The 13,498-nt window shown below is 36.5% G+C and overlaps 1 pseudogene; it reads right to left on the reverse strand.

Moving 5' to 3' along the window:
- Window positions 1-8,064: 8,064 nt before the first annotated feature.
- LOC102846654 lies at window positions 8,065-8,701 on the reverse strand (annotated as a pseudogene).
- Between the last annotated feature and the right edge of the window lie 4,797 nt (window positions 8,702-13,498).

The following is a 13,498-nucleotide window of genomic DNA, read 5'->3' on the forward strand; positions in this document are numbered from 1 at the left end:
TGCCATACATAGGATTGCAGTGGGTTGCAGGTGACTTGATGGCACATAAAAACAACAATAAAATTATAAGTTGTATAATTTTATTTTTATTTTTTAAAATTTTCATTTAAGCCTCTTGTTTAAAGTTAACATTATCTTTGTATCTGAAAGTCGTTTGGGGCTGAGGGTATGTGGCCCTCAGGCCTAGTGTTATTATATTTTGGATGAAGTTGTACAGCACTGGTCTATCAATTTGCTATGCAAAGGTAACCTGGGGTTGCTGTAATGCTAAAACCAGTGTCACTGGTGTGTCAAACATCATAATGGTTCCCCACAAGGGACAGTGTTTGGTGGACCTCCCAGATTAAGACAGGTTTGGAAGCAGGAGTGGCATCTACTTCCTAAACAATGTTTCTATGGAAACTATGAACTTAGAGAAACAGCAATAGTTATAGAAAACGGTTCAGGTCTTTTGTTCATAGGGTCACTATGAGTCGTGCTTGACTCAATGACAATCAATAATACCATGGGTAGTATTGTCAGGTTGAACTCCCAATGCTGTGCATTAATGAGCTGAAATGAAGTAGTATGAGTAAATCAATAATTCATTCTGGTAAGACATATAACAGACCAGTTATAAGAAACAGGGAGGCACCAGTGTCTCAAATGTTTGATTTTCTTTATGACTCCATGATTACTGACATCAACAGTGTCTCCTTTAAATTCCCTCACTCTTCTACATCCATTGGGTTCAGAGGCTCACTGCAATGTCTCCCAGAAAAATCAGATGTCTAAGTCAGGGAATGACTCATGCAATTATAAACATGTAAGTCTCTTTTGCAGACCCTGGTGAACAGTGTTGTAGACTATTAGTTGCAGTGCAATGTCCCCAAAGAGAGAGAAAGCATTGAGATCCCATGAGCTCATAAAGACCTCTAGTAGGATGCAGCTTATGCCCTACCCTAATATTTTATCCTTAATACAAGAAGCACTTTATCACATAATAAACAGTTAATAATTGCCTAGGAAATACATTTTGAATGATAAACTTTGACATCACAATTGATCATTTTGAATTGTACAATTGTATGGTCTACTGTGGTAGGAATGACAAATTGAAGAGAAAGGTATCAAATTCTTTGTCCAAAAGAACATTCCAAGATCTATGGTGAAACACAATGATGTCAGTAGTTGAATAATATATAAACAAATACAAGAAAGGCCTGATAAAATGCTTCTGTAGCCTAAAGTAGATAGAATATACAACCAACTGCATTAATAAGAATTGGGAATTGGAATATAAAAATTGGAAACAAAGAAAGAAAGTGGGTGGTCAGAAATGTGGTCAGCGATAAAGCGAGAGAATTTTGCAGGAAAAAATATAACTTTTTCATTTAAAATACCATTATTTTATGCTTATATTAATATGTTTTGGTGTGCTAATGTATAGAGCAACTCTTGGGGCTCAGTAGTAAGTAGTTGCACTACCAGCCTAAAGGTATGTGATACCCATTTTGGCCTTTTCCTTCTCTGTCCTCTTAGATGATATTCTTGATGTCATCCCAGAACTCATCTGGGTTTTGATCATTAGTCTTTAATGCCTCAAATATATTCTTGAGATCATTTTAAGTTCAGGAGGAAAAGACTAAAGATCATATTTTTGTTCTTGTGAGTTTTTAATTTTATTCAAGTTCAATTTCAGCTTATACATGAGGAATTGATGGTCCATTTCAGAGTCAGGATCTGGCCTGGTTTTGACTGCTGATATTGGGCTGAACCAACAATTTTTTTCCACCGATGTAGTCAACCTGTTGCTTGTACAGTTCATCATGTGAAATCTATGTATATAGTCACTGTCTGTGCCAGGAAATATGGAAGAGGGCAGGCTGCCCAACTTAACGGAAGAGATCCATTCCCCCCAAATTACAATAAAATGTGGTAATTATCCAACAATATCATTAATATCACATGTAAGAAAATTATTGCTGAAGATCATTAAAAATAGATAAAATAGTACTTTGATAGCAAAAATACAGAAATTCAAGCTTGAGTTAGAAGAGGCCATGGTACCAGATGATTACTGGCTAGAAGCAAAGAATATGACAAGAATGTCTATTTGTGCTTTATCGACTGTGAAAATGCTTTTGACTATGTAGATCTTAATAACCTATGGCTAATGTTGAAAAGAATAGGAATTCCACAGCACTTAATATCTTAGATAAAATTTATACCTAGATCAAGAAGTTGTTGTTCAAATATAGGAATAGAAGGGAACTGCATGATTTAAACCCAAGAAAGTTGTGCATAAGCTATGTCTTGCCTCCTTATTTATTCAGTCTTTAGACTGAGAAAATAATTTGAGATGTTACATTTGATAAAGAAGAATGTGGCATCAGGACCAGAAGAAGACTTATCAATAATCTTTGTTATGCAGATGATACAGTTTTGCTTTCTGAAATCAAAAGATGACTTGAGGTGATTGTGGCAGAAGATCAAGACTAGAGACTTTAATATGGAATATATTTCAACACCAAGAAAATAAATCCTCACCATAGACAAAATCATGATAGATGAGGGAAAGTGGGAATGGACATTTTCAATTATTTCAGCTTATTTCTTGTTGTAGTTGATTGCCTTGGAGTCAAACACAACTCAAAAGTCTTTAACAAAGACTTGAAGCCCCTATACAACAATCGACATTTATCAAAGTTCACAGGGTTTCCAAAGGCACACTATTTAGAAAGTGGATGTCACTCCTGCTTCTAAACCTGTCATAGTATATTACTGTTTTTTTATAAGGTGCGTCTGATACAAGCCATGGTCTTTGCTATCACTTGTTATGCATCAGAGAGTAGGAAAATGACTAGGGAAGATAGAGGAGAATTGATGCCTTTGAGCTGCGGTGCTGGAGAAGAGTATTGAAAGTACCATGGACTGCTAGGAAAACAAACAGATTCATCCTGGAAAGGGTTAAACAGGGTGGCTCCTTGGAGGCAAGGATTCTGAGGCTCTGTCTAACATACTTTGGACATGTTGTAAGGAGAGACCGGTCCTTGGAGAGGAACATCATGCTTGGGAGGGTGGAGGGACAGTGCAGTGGGGAAGGCCCTCTGAGGTGGATTGATTCAGTCACTGGAGCAATCGGGATGGGAGTGTCAGAGACAGTGCGATTAGCACAGGACAGAGCAGAGTTTAGGGCTGTTGTAATAGGGTCGCTATGAATTGCAAGCAACTCGACAGTACATAACAACAACAACATATGCCATTGAGTCGCTTGTGATGTTTAGTGACCCCATGTACAGCAGCTCTGAACCCTTCCTTGTCCTGAGCCAGTCTCACTGACTCTGACACAAAAACCTCCATCACCCTAGTTACTGTATTAGTTTATCTCATCCTGGGTCTCCCTCTCCTGCGCTGTCCATCCACCCTTCGAAGCATGATGTCCTTCTCCAAGAATCAATCTCTCCTGGCCATGTCCCCAAAGTAAGTGAGGCAGAGCTTCAAAATCCTAGCCTCCATGGAGAGACTTGGCTTCACCCTCTCCAAGACAGATCTACTTGGATTGTGTGGGTTTTTTTAAAAGATTTTAAAAATGATTTTATTTCTTGTGTGTGTGTGTGCTGTCAAATCAGATCTGACTGGTACAGGAGGAGATTGTCTCTCCTTTTCCAGCAGAGCATCTGGTGGATTTGAACTGCACACCTCTGGGATTGCAGTGCAGTTTCTTGCCACTAGGCCACCAGAGCTCCCCTATTTGGGTTTTTCTTTTCTTTCTTTGGCAGTTTAAGACTCTTCTCCAGCACCAAAACTCAAAGGCATATATTCCTCTTCTGTTATCCTTAGTCATTTTCCAACTCACTGAAGCATAACAAGTAATTGAGAAGACTGTGACCTGGATTAGGTGCACCTTTGTATCTAGACTGACATTGTTGCTCTACAGCACTCTGGAGAAGTCCATGATATCAGATTTCTCCAATGCAATTCGTCTTTTTATTTCCTGGCTGCTGGTGTTAAGAGTGTTAATGTGGATCTGAGCAAGCCATAATTGTTAACAATCGCAATCTCTTCTCCATTTAATGGGGTGCTGCTATTTTGCCCAGTGGTAAGAATCTTTGTTTTCTTGATGTTGAGTTCAATCCATATTGAAGACTACAGTCCTTGACCTTTTGCAGCAAGTGCTTCAGGTCCTCCTCAGTTTCAGTAAGCAAGGTTGTGTCTTCTACATATCGTAGGTTGTTAATGAGTCTCCCTCCAGTCTTGATGCCACACTCCTCCTCATAAAACCCTGCTTCCTGAATGACTTGTTCTGCATACAGATTGAAAAGGTACAGGGACAGGATGCATCCCTGATATACTCTTTTCCTGATTTTAAACAGTATGGTGTTTCCTTGCTCTGCTCTGAAGACTGCTTCTTTTTCCAAATATAGGTTTCATATAAGCACAATCAAGTGCTCTGAGATTCCCATTTTCCTCAAGGTTAGCCACAATGTATTGTGATTCACACAGTCAAATGCTTTTGCATAGTCAATGAAACACAGATAGTCATTCTTCTGGTACTCTCTCTCTGCTTTCTGCCAAGATCCATCTGTAATTGGCAATAATGTCCCTAGTGACACAACCTCTTCTAAACCAAGCCAGTATATCTGGTAGTTCTTTGTCAATCTACTGGTCAAGTCTTTTCTGGATAATCATCAGCAGGATTTTGCTAGTGTGTGATATTCACAGTAAACATTTTTGGTATCAGTAACCACAAGATCAGGAGATGTATATCTTTTAAAAATCCTGTTGTCTGGAATTTCTCTAAATCCTTGAAGAACAGTGATGTCAGTTTAAAAATTAAGGCGCTCTAGATTTAAGCTATGGTTTTCCCAATCATCTGCTATGCTTTGGGAGGTGGTCTATAAAAAAAGAATGAGAGAAGAAGAATCGCCTTTGAGCTGTGGTGTTGGAGAAAAATAGTGAATATCCCATGAACTGACAAAGAACAAACAGGTATGTATTGGATGAAGTATAACCAGAGATCTAATTAGAAGCAAGGATGGCAATACTTTATCTTCTATACTTTGAGCAAGTTGTTAGAGAGGGAATCGCACTTGGAAATGTGGAGGATTATTGAAAGAAAAGAAGACCCTCAAAGAGTTGAATTTATACTGTGACTGAGGCAATGGGTTCAGATATGTCAGGAGTGATAATGATGATGCAGGGTAGGAGAGGTTGCAAATCTGTTGTTCATAGGTTTGTTATGAGTCATACTTAATGGGATCTAACAAAAACACAGTTTTTCTGATTGAACAGCACACAACAATGTATAATACATAATTTTAACAAAATATCTTGTTAATACAATTACATGAAAGTGTCGTGCTGTGCATATCTTTAAAAAAATACCTAATGTAAATAAAAATAGCGTAGCTCTGAGTCACCTAAGTCTGATATGAAATTGAGAACACTATTTGTGGATTATTTTGCTGATCACAGGAGTTCACACTGCAATTCATGGATATTTCAATATGATGTTCTTGTTGTTGTTGCAGTATGCTACTGCTGTGCACTTGGAAATGACACAAAGATAATATTCCAGAGAGTTTTGCAATGATGAAACTTGCTCTAGAAGAGAGTTCTCATCTTTCTTCTATGTAGTGGATTCAAGCCACATGGTATTGTATTCTCTGCACAATTCCTTACCACTAGGATACCAGAGCACTAAATAATATGTGCTCAGTTATTGACAATGTATTGTTTCTGATCTTATACAGTAGTATTTTATAAATTCCCATTAATTTAGAAATATATGAAATTCACGAAATAGAAGTAGGCCCACTGACATTCTTACAGTTTTACCAATATATTTCCTTTTGAGTGCTGTTTTGCACAAATTACATGAAGGCCATTATGCTTATTTCTTTAAGAATTTTTTCATGGATATGAATAATTAAAAAATATTTCTATAAAAGTGCTTAATTCACTATATTGCATGCAACAATTCATGTTTTAATTGTGGTATATATGGATATGTAAAGACAGGTAAACAAAATGAAACATTGATTGTGACAATGGAATAGAACTGGGCAATATAGCATAACACTGCACTAATTATGCTACTCATTTCCCGAAATCATCAGCAACATCCACTGCAAAAATTTCCATCAGCTTTGGGGTCTCTCCTGATGTGATTTTGCCTTAAGGCTCACATCATTGGAAAACACTCATAGAGCTTTATGTGGTTTTGCTTTATTCACAGAAATATTTTTTGTATCTGCTAGAGAAAAAAATATCACAAAACAAACAATTGTTGGAAATATCCACAAATTCATAGTTAAATTTTTATATCTCTGATGTTGGTATAGTCTAATCATATAAATCTGCCCTTTTCTGTGGAATTAATGGAACTTCAACTTGTTCATGACAGAAGGCCCCTATAGTAAAGAAGAAAGCATAAAGTACTAGCATCCTAAAATGAAGCCACTAAAGTGACTAATTTGAAAAAAATAATAGGTGAATAATAAGTAAAGCATATCAGTATGTAGCCTGAAAGAAAGAAAATGTGTGGGAGAAAAGTGCAACAATGAATGAATGGAATTCCAAAATCTCTGAATTGAAATAAAAAAAATTAAAAAATTAAAAATTTTTAAAAAATTGTGACAGTCTTCAAGGTTCATTTGTGGGCAGTGGCTATATTGAACAAAACAGGCAAAACAAGCATCTGATAGCCTCCAGAAATTCTTTTTTTTTAATCTTAATCAAGGAGTAATATGGCATAATTGCAGGGATTCATAATATAATTCATTAAACCCTAAAGCAATTGTGCAATAAGCAAAATTACTTAATAGGGAGAGCGGAGTTTAGGGCTGTTGTACATAGGGTCGCTATGAGTCTCAGGCGACTTGACGGCACATAACAACAACAACAACAACATAATGGGGGGGAAGGGTTAACTTCCTGTAGAGGCTAAAACACAAGATTCGTGAAACACAGCCATTAGTCTTTAAATATTGCAGTCTTTTAGAAAGTCCATCAAAACTGAGATTATAGAAAATCACTAATAAGAAGGAATCACTAACATAAGGAATGTTGATTAGAATAGAGAGTTTCCTATAGGGCTGTCTTCTCTGAAAGAATTTCAGAATTTACTAGCACAGGTTGGTTAAGTCAAATCTCACTGATGACTCTATTAAAGAGTAAGAATGCCCCAGTCAGTGCTGTTTAAAAATATAGAATACTGTGAGGGGGAAAAAAAACAATCTATTGTTCCCTTATATATATGGCTTAGCACCCAGATAAAGCCTCTGTCTCAAAGGGATACTTTCTACACAGGGTTAAGCTTCATTAAATGAGGAGTGACCTGTAGAGGACCATAAAATATAAAGGACTGAATCCTGAGAATATGGCTGCGTGCCTTACACACAAAAGGTGTCTTCAGAGAGATTACAAGCAGAGCTAACAATGTGCTCTGAGAAGGAAGATTGCAAGCAGTTCTCATACATCTTTAGACACAGACTTTTATTATATTCCTGCTCTTGATAAGGTTGCTGCAAGATGAGAGAAAGCACAGTTTATGAATACAAAGAATACTTGGTTGAATGGATCTAACTATGTACCCAGCTCATACAAGCCCTACATTAATCTTGATGTTTCTACTTGTACTCAGCCTGCCTGGGCTCTATGATGTAACCCTTAAAGGTTCTATTTCTCTATTAACCATCTCTTTGTTTCCTAAAGGTATAAATAAAGATAGCACAGCTGACTGGGGCCAGTCCTATTTTGTCCCGTCTTGCTGGTCCAATTCTGTTCTGTCTGGCCAGTCCAGTCCTGTCCTGTGCTGTTTTGTCTCTGTAAGTTGTTTGTCTCTTGTGTCTTTATTTACTCATTTCCTCCAGACATCATTTCCCCCAAAGAAGTAGGAAAAGTGGTCCCCAACAGTGAACCTTCATTTTCAAGGCATGTCTTTTCTTGCAAGGTCCTTGGGCAGAAGTGCCACTTGGATTTTAAATGTAGAATCTAATACCCAACACTGTGAGCTCAGCTTCCTGAAAACATACTCCTGCTGGGTTCTAGAATCTCTTTGCAGGGACTGGATTCACTAGTTCACAGCCAATAGAATCACACATAGCCTATTAACATAATGAAAAGTACAGCCACTGTTGCAAATTTAGCTTCAGTGGAATGCATGTTCAAGTACTTTGCATCCTAGTGTTAATTCTTAGAGTGGACAAATTGCTAACCTTTGATTCCAATGCTGAGAGTGCTTCTCCGCAATGTAACACTTCTTCAATATTGGCAGGCATGATCCTCTGCACATCCTGCAATTCAGTATTGATGGAACCAAGGTTTCTCCAAGCTTGTTTTTTTCTTTAAATTTTTCTTTTTTTTTAGTTCTGAAAATGTATCAAACTCAATTAGCAAATAGAGTCTAGACACACAGTGGAGATTTTCTTCCCGTGCAGTTCATCAAACTAGATGCACTAGAGTGCAAATCCTCTAGGTATGCAAAAGCCAGTTTCTTAGGCAAGGCTGCTTCACATAAAACCAAACAACACACAGCCTAATCAATAGTGTAGTAAAAATTCATGGCTTCTTCTTCCAAGGTACAGGGGACCGCTCATTCAGCTTTTGAAAGATTGCTTTGCTTGACTCTGATTGAAGGTCCCTGCCGGACTATTCATCCTCCTATATAGAGGTAGCCAGAGGAAGCCCATCTGGAAATTATTGTTAGTAACATCATCTTCACAGTTTGTGGGAATCAAATGTTGGTCTGAATGAGTGTAAGTGTCATTCTTACTTTCTTTGCTGTGTAAAGTTATATCTACCTCAGCTACCAAAGATCCAGAAATTACTCCTATACTGACAGAACAGTGGTGAAACATGGATTGAGGAATTACATTCATACATGGAATATTATGCAACACTCAGGAGCAATGATTTTGAAAAATACTATATAATATTGGAGATGGTAAAAAGCATGCTGAGTGAACTGAGTGCATAAAATCATTGTAAAAATAGAAGGATTACTAGTAAGATGTACACAAAAGTTCAAAGGGACAAGGGAGGGGGGAGACATACTGAAAGTGAGGAATAGGAGAAAATCTTGAGGTTTCAGAGCTTTGTGGGTAAAGTAAGGAGTTGATGGAACTGGGAAAGATCCAGTAGGAATCTGATGAGGTAGGCTAATGACAGACATGGATTAATGGTACTTAATTTCAAATAACATAATGTATGGGAATGATACTATGAAGCATATGACTACTAGAGGAATACATATGGGAATGACATCATGAAATGTGAATAGAGGGATTCATAAAACAAAATGTATAGAAATGAAATACAACGCATATGAATTTTGAGTGCAAACCAATATAAAATAATTTCAGTTTTTAAAAAAACCAATGTTTTCATGAAGACAAACCTTGGTATGTATAAGAACTATATTGATGGACAATGTAATGACAGACAAAATAGAATTTATTAAATAAAATTCAATAGTATCTAAAAAAGTCCATCAGCATTAATATCAGTGTTCAGTAAGTATTGAAGTACTTCTGCTAAGTACATTCTGCATTTATACTAAAACTTTTTCTTAATTTACTTCATTTATGCACTGAGGGTCAGTTATGGTTTGGTTTTGACATGACCACTATGGGTTGAGCTGAGCTGATTCAATTTACAATAGCTTATTAAATGAGTTCAAGTTAAGAACAGTTATAATGAAGTGATCGTTACTGGATGTTTGAATGAAGGCCATGTTATCCATTGAGTGAGGAGGATATATCTGTATGATCAAGAAGTAAGGATGACTTTGACATTAAAATATGTTCCAGCATAATGAATAAAATTATTCTAATTAGTTAATGAAAAGAATTTTAAAAATTCTGCTTCTACCAGACTAATTTTGCATATCTACAGGTATGACAATAGACACAAATACACATGCACACGTCCACCCATCCATATAGACATAAATAAACTTTGTTCAATATTTCACTTACGATTTTAACTGTTTTTAAATATTGTAAATCAAAGTCTATCCATGTATATTAGCAGAGCAATATGTAGGGAGATGCATGAATAGGATTCCTAATAGCAGTTTAAAAAATATTGACTGAAACACCTCTTTTAATTGCTAATAGAAATATCATTTAGCATGTGAAAAAATATTAAAATTTAGCTTTAAAGATTTATGCTTTAGCCAAGAAGCAGGAACAGAGACTTGAGTTACCATTCATCTTAAACAGAGACAATTCTACAGTATATGGAAGAAGAAGAAAAAGAAAAAAAGAACACTTTCTAGCAATGAAAGCAATTAGGAATGCTTTTAAAAGAAACATAAACAAGTAAAACCATACAATTGTAGCAGGTTTCTTCTGGGAATGAGTTCCTAGGCCGTAATGTAGGTAAAAGAAATTCAGCAGAGACTGGCATTTTTACTGCACTGAGAAAATAAAGAAACTTCCTGAATTCCAGGTACCTGCTGGAATTTTCTAAGTTTAATACTGGAAAAAAGGGAGCTTCAGAGAGAGAAAATCTATCTAAAGATTTGAAAAAAAAAAATCTCTGTAATGTTTTGTTGAAGGTGTCATTTGTTAGAAGAAAATACCATCAGCAACTGAAACAACTATATATGAGTCTTTGTATGCCACCTCTATAGCACAAAATAGAACTCTACCATAGGATTTCTAAATATATTATTTTGTATAGGAAAACAGTGCTACATCTTTCCCTCTTGGAAATGCTGATAGATTCAAAACACCAATACTTAGCTAGAATTTTAATGCTTAATCATTGAGCCACTGGTGTTTCAGGGTTCACTATATCTTGAAAGATTCCCTATTATTACAGTAAAGAGTGGAAAAAAGTTTTATGCTATAAAAGATAACTTCCTCTAATCCACAGAACTATTGTCAATATAGGCTAGATTAGACATACATTAAAACTAAATACCACATTCACTGAAGTCAAGCTTAAAAAATAAGCTTGATAGTGTCAAACTGATTCCCAGTAATGTAATTATGAACCTAACAAAGCTCATCCCCATAATGAAAGGACACAGGAGGTCAGTGGCAGCAGTACCAGGAACAGCACACAGCTGAAAAATCCAGTTTCCTCTCTGTCTCCCTCCTGTGCTTACCACCCCCACTACTCACCAGGCAGTGGATAGTTTCCCCCCACTCTCCTGCTTCCTTCATTATTCCATGCTGTACTCTGTCACAACCCTGCTCTTCATGCCCTCCTATACCATCCTGTTTCTGTAGTCTAGGGTTCTCAGAGTTTTCCTCCCTGTGTCTGTGGACTGCACCACCACTGCTGACCAGCAACTATTTTACAAATTATAGGGAGCCTCTTCTTCAACTGGCAAAAACACCATCTTTAGCGAGATGAGGTATCCCAGGCTCCTTTGAGATCAGCAGAAACTGTCCCAAGATGAGTGTCCTACTTCTTGACACACCCTTTACACACTGTTCCCATAGCATGCATATTTGTTTTATGTTATTTATATGTTTGCTTGTAGAGTGTCAAGGGTTTGTTATTCAAAAAGCTTTCTTACCCATTGATTGACTTTCACTTTGCCATTGGGATAGGCCAGACATAAGAATAAGGTTTGTTAGTCTATTCACAAAGAGATTAACTAGTATCGCTATTAAATTGAGTGAATTCAGAAGTATAAATGGATTATCTCACTACCAACACAGAGACAGTAAATGTCATTTGCACCATTTGGGGCCCAAGGTTCTTGCACTAGAGCTCTACAGGAGAGCAGCAGTGCCACAACGGAGAGCTAGAGACTTGGCATGAGACAGAGCTGACCTGGGTCCACTAATGATGGAAGCAGAACCAGGGGCTCGTTGGGAAACTGTGAGTGGGGTTGGGAGAATTCCATGATTAGCAGAAGGAAGAAAGCTTTTTAACGCAGGCAAAAAGTTACAAGGCTGAAGACAGAAGGGCCTGTGAACACTCTTCAGAAGCTGGCCTGACTCAGAAATTTTATTCCATTAAACTGTAAACAATATGTTTCTAAGTGATCTGTGAGCTATTTGTAACAGATTTAGAACCCAGGACAACAATAGGATTGGTACTGGAATTATTTGAAAGACGTGTGGGAATATAGGATGAGAGTGGGGGTGCACAAATATTTGCCCTCATGGGAATTGGTTTGGTGTTGTGGATGCTGTTAATGGGGGTGGTTCACTTTTGTGGAGTTAGTAGAGGTTGGATACAGCTGTTCACATGCTGTCATTGCTCCTTTTATAGCTTGTTTTCTTGTTTGTTCTAAAGGATACAGGGAGTTCTAAGGGCTTATTGGTAAGGAATTGTACTGCCAATGCCGAGTTATGTGATTTAAATTCAACAGCCGCTCCTCAGGAAAAGATGGACATCTCCTCCTGAGTGATGTATTGCCTCTGAAAACCCTCTGAAGGGGCAGTTACAGGGTTAGTTTCAACTTGGCTATATACATGTATGCAAAACCTTACAAGTATCTATCAGTTTACTGGATTGAGGAGTAACTTATAGCTTATTTACTGTTTATTTTTTATTATTGTTTCTTTACTATTTATTGTATATTACTGATTATTTTTTCTGTTTATGGTTTTGCTTGCTTATTTATAGTTTATTCTTATGGATATAACATTTCTCTGTCACTTTGTTGCACTGTGGTGATTTGTGTGTTACTTTGATGCTCGAAACTATGTGACTGGTATTTAAATACCAAGATGATCATCCATCCATGGTGGATAAATTTCAGCAAAGCTTTAAGCCTAAGACAAATTTAGAGGCAAGATTAGCTACCCACTTCTGAAATAATAGGCATTCAAAATCCCAATAACTAACAGAACACTTTTAGATATTGTACAGGATGTAGAACCTCTCAGATTGGAAGATTCCAAAAAAATAACTGAAAGAGCTACAAGCATCCATTAATAATCGTAACATGGAATGTACAAAGTATATTTTAATATAAATATTAAAGAATTGAATATTGCCAAAAATGCAAAGGAATGAATAAAGTTCAAAATCCTAAACATTAGTGGGCTGAAATGGATTAGAATTCACCACTTTGAATCAGACAATCTATTATAATCTCTTAAGTTAGAAATTACAAATTGAAAAAGAATGATGTTGCATTTACAGTAAAAGACAATTACAATTTCAAGATCTATCCTAAAGTACAGTGCTGTGATAGTATACTATTGATACACATACAAGAAAGACCTCTAACTGAAACTCTTATTCCAATCCATAAATCAGCCACAAAAGCAAAAAATAAAGACACTGAGAACTTCTATCAACTTTTAAAGTCTGAAATTGATTGAATTCAAAATTGAGTGAGATACAGAATTAATGGCAGGATTGCAAAAGTAGGAAACAAAGGACTGGTAATTAAAAAATATAGACTTTCTGATAAAAATGAGGCTAGAGTTCAAGTTATAAGATTTCATACATTCATTCATTTATTTATTACAAATACCTTTTAAAAATGACTATATAAATCTTATCTATCTAATGGACTACATGGGAATGATGGATG

The sequence above is a fragment of the Elephantulus edwardii genome, unplaced genomic scaffold, assembly GCF_000299155.1.
Source record: "Elephantulus edwardii isolate Elephantulus edwardi_28Jun2011 unplaced genomic scaffold, EleEdw1.0 scaffold00067, whole genome shotgun sequence".
Lineage (NCBI taxonomy): Eukaryota > Metazoa > Chordata > Mammalia > Macroscelidea > Macroscelididae > Elephantulus > Elephantulus edwardii.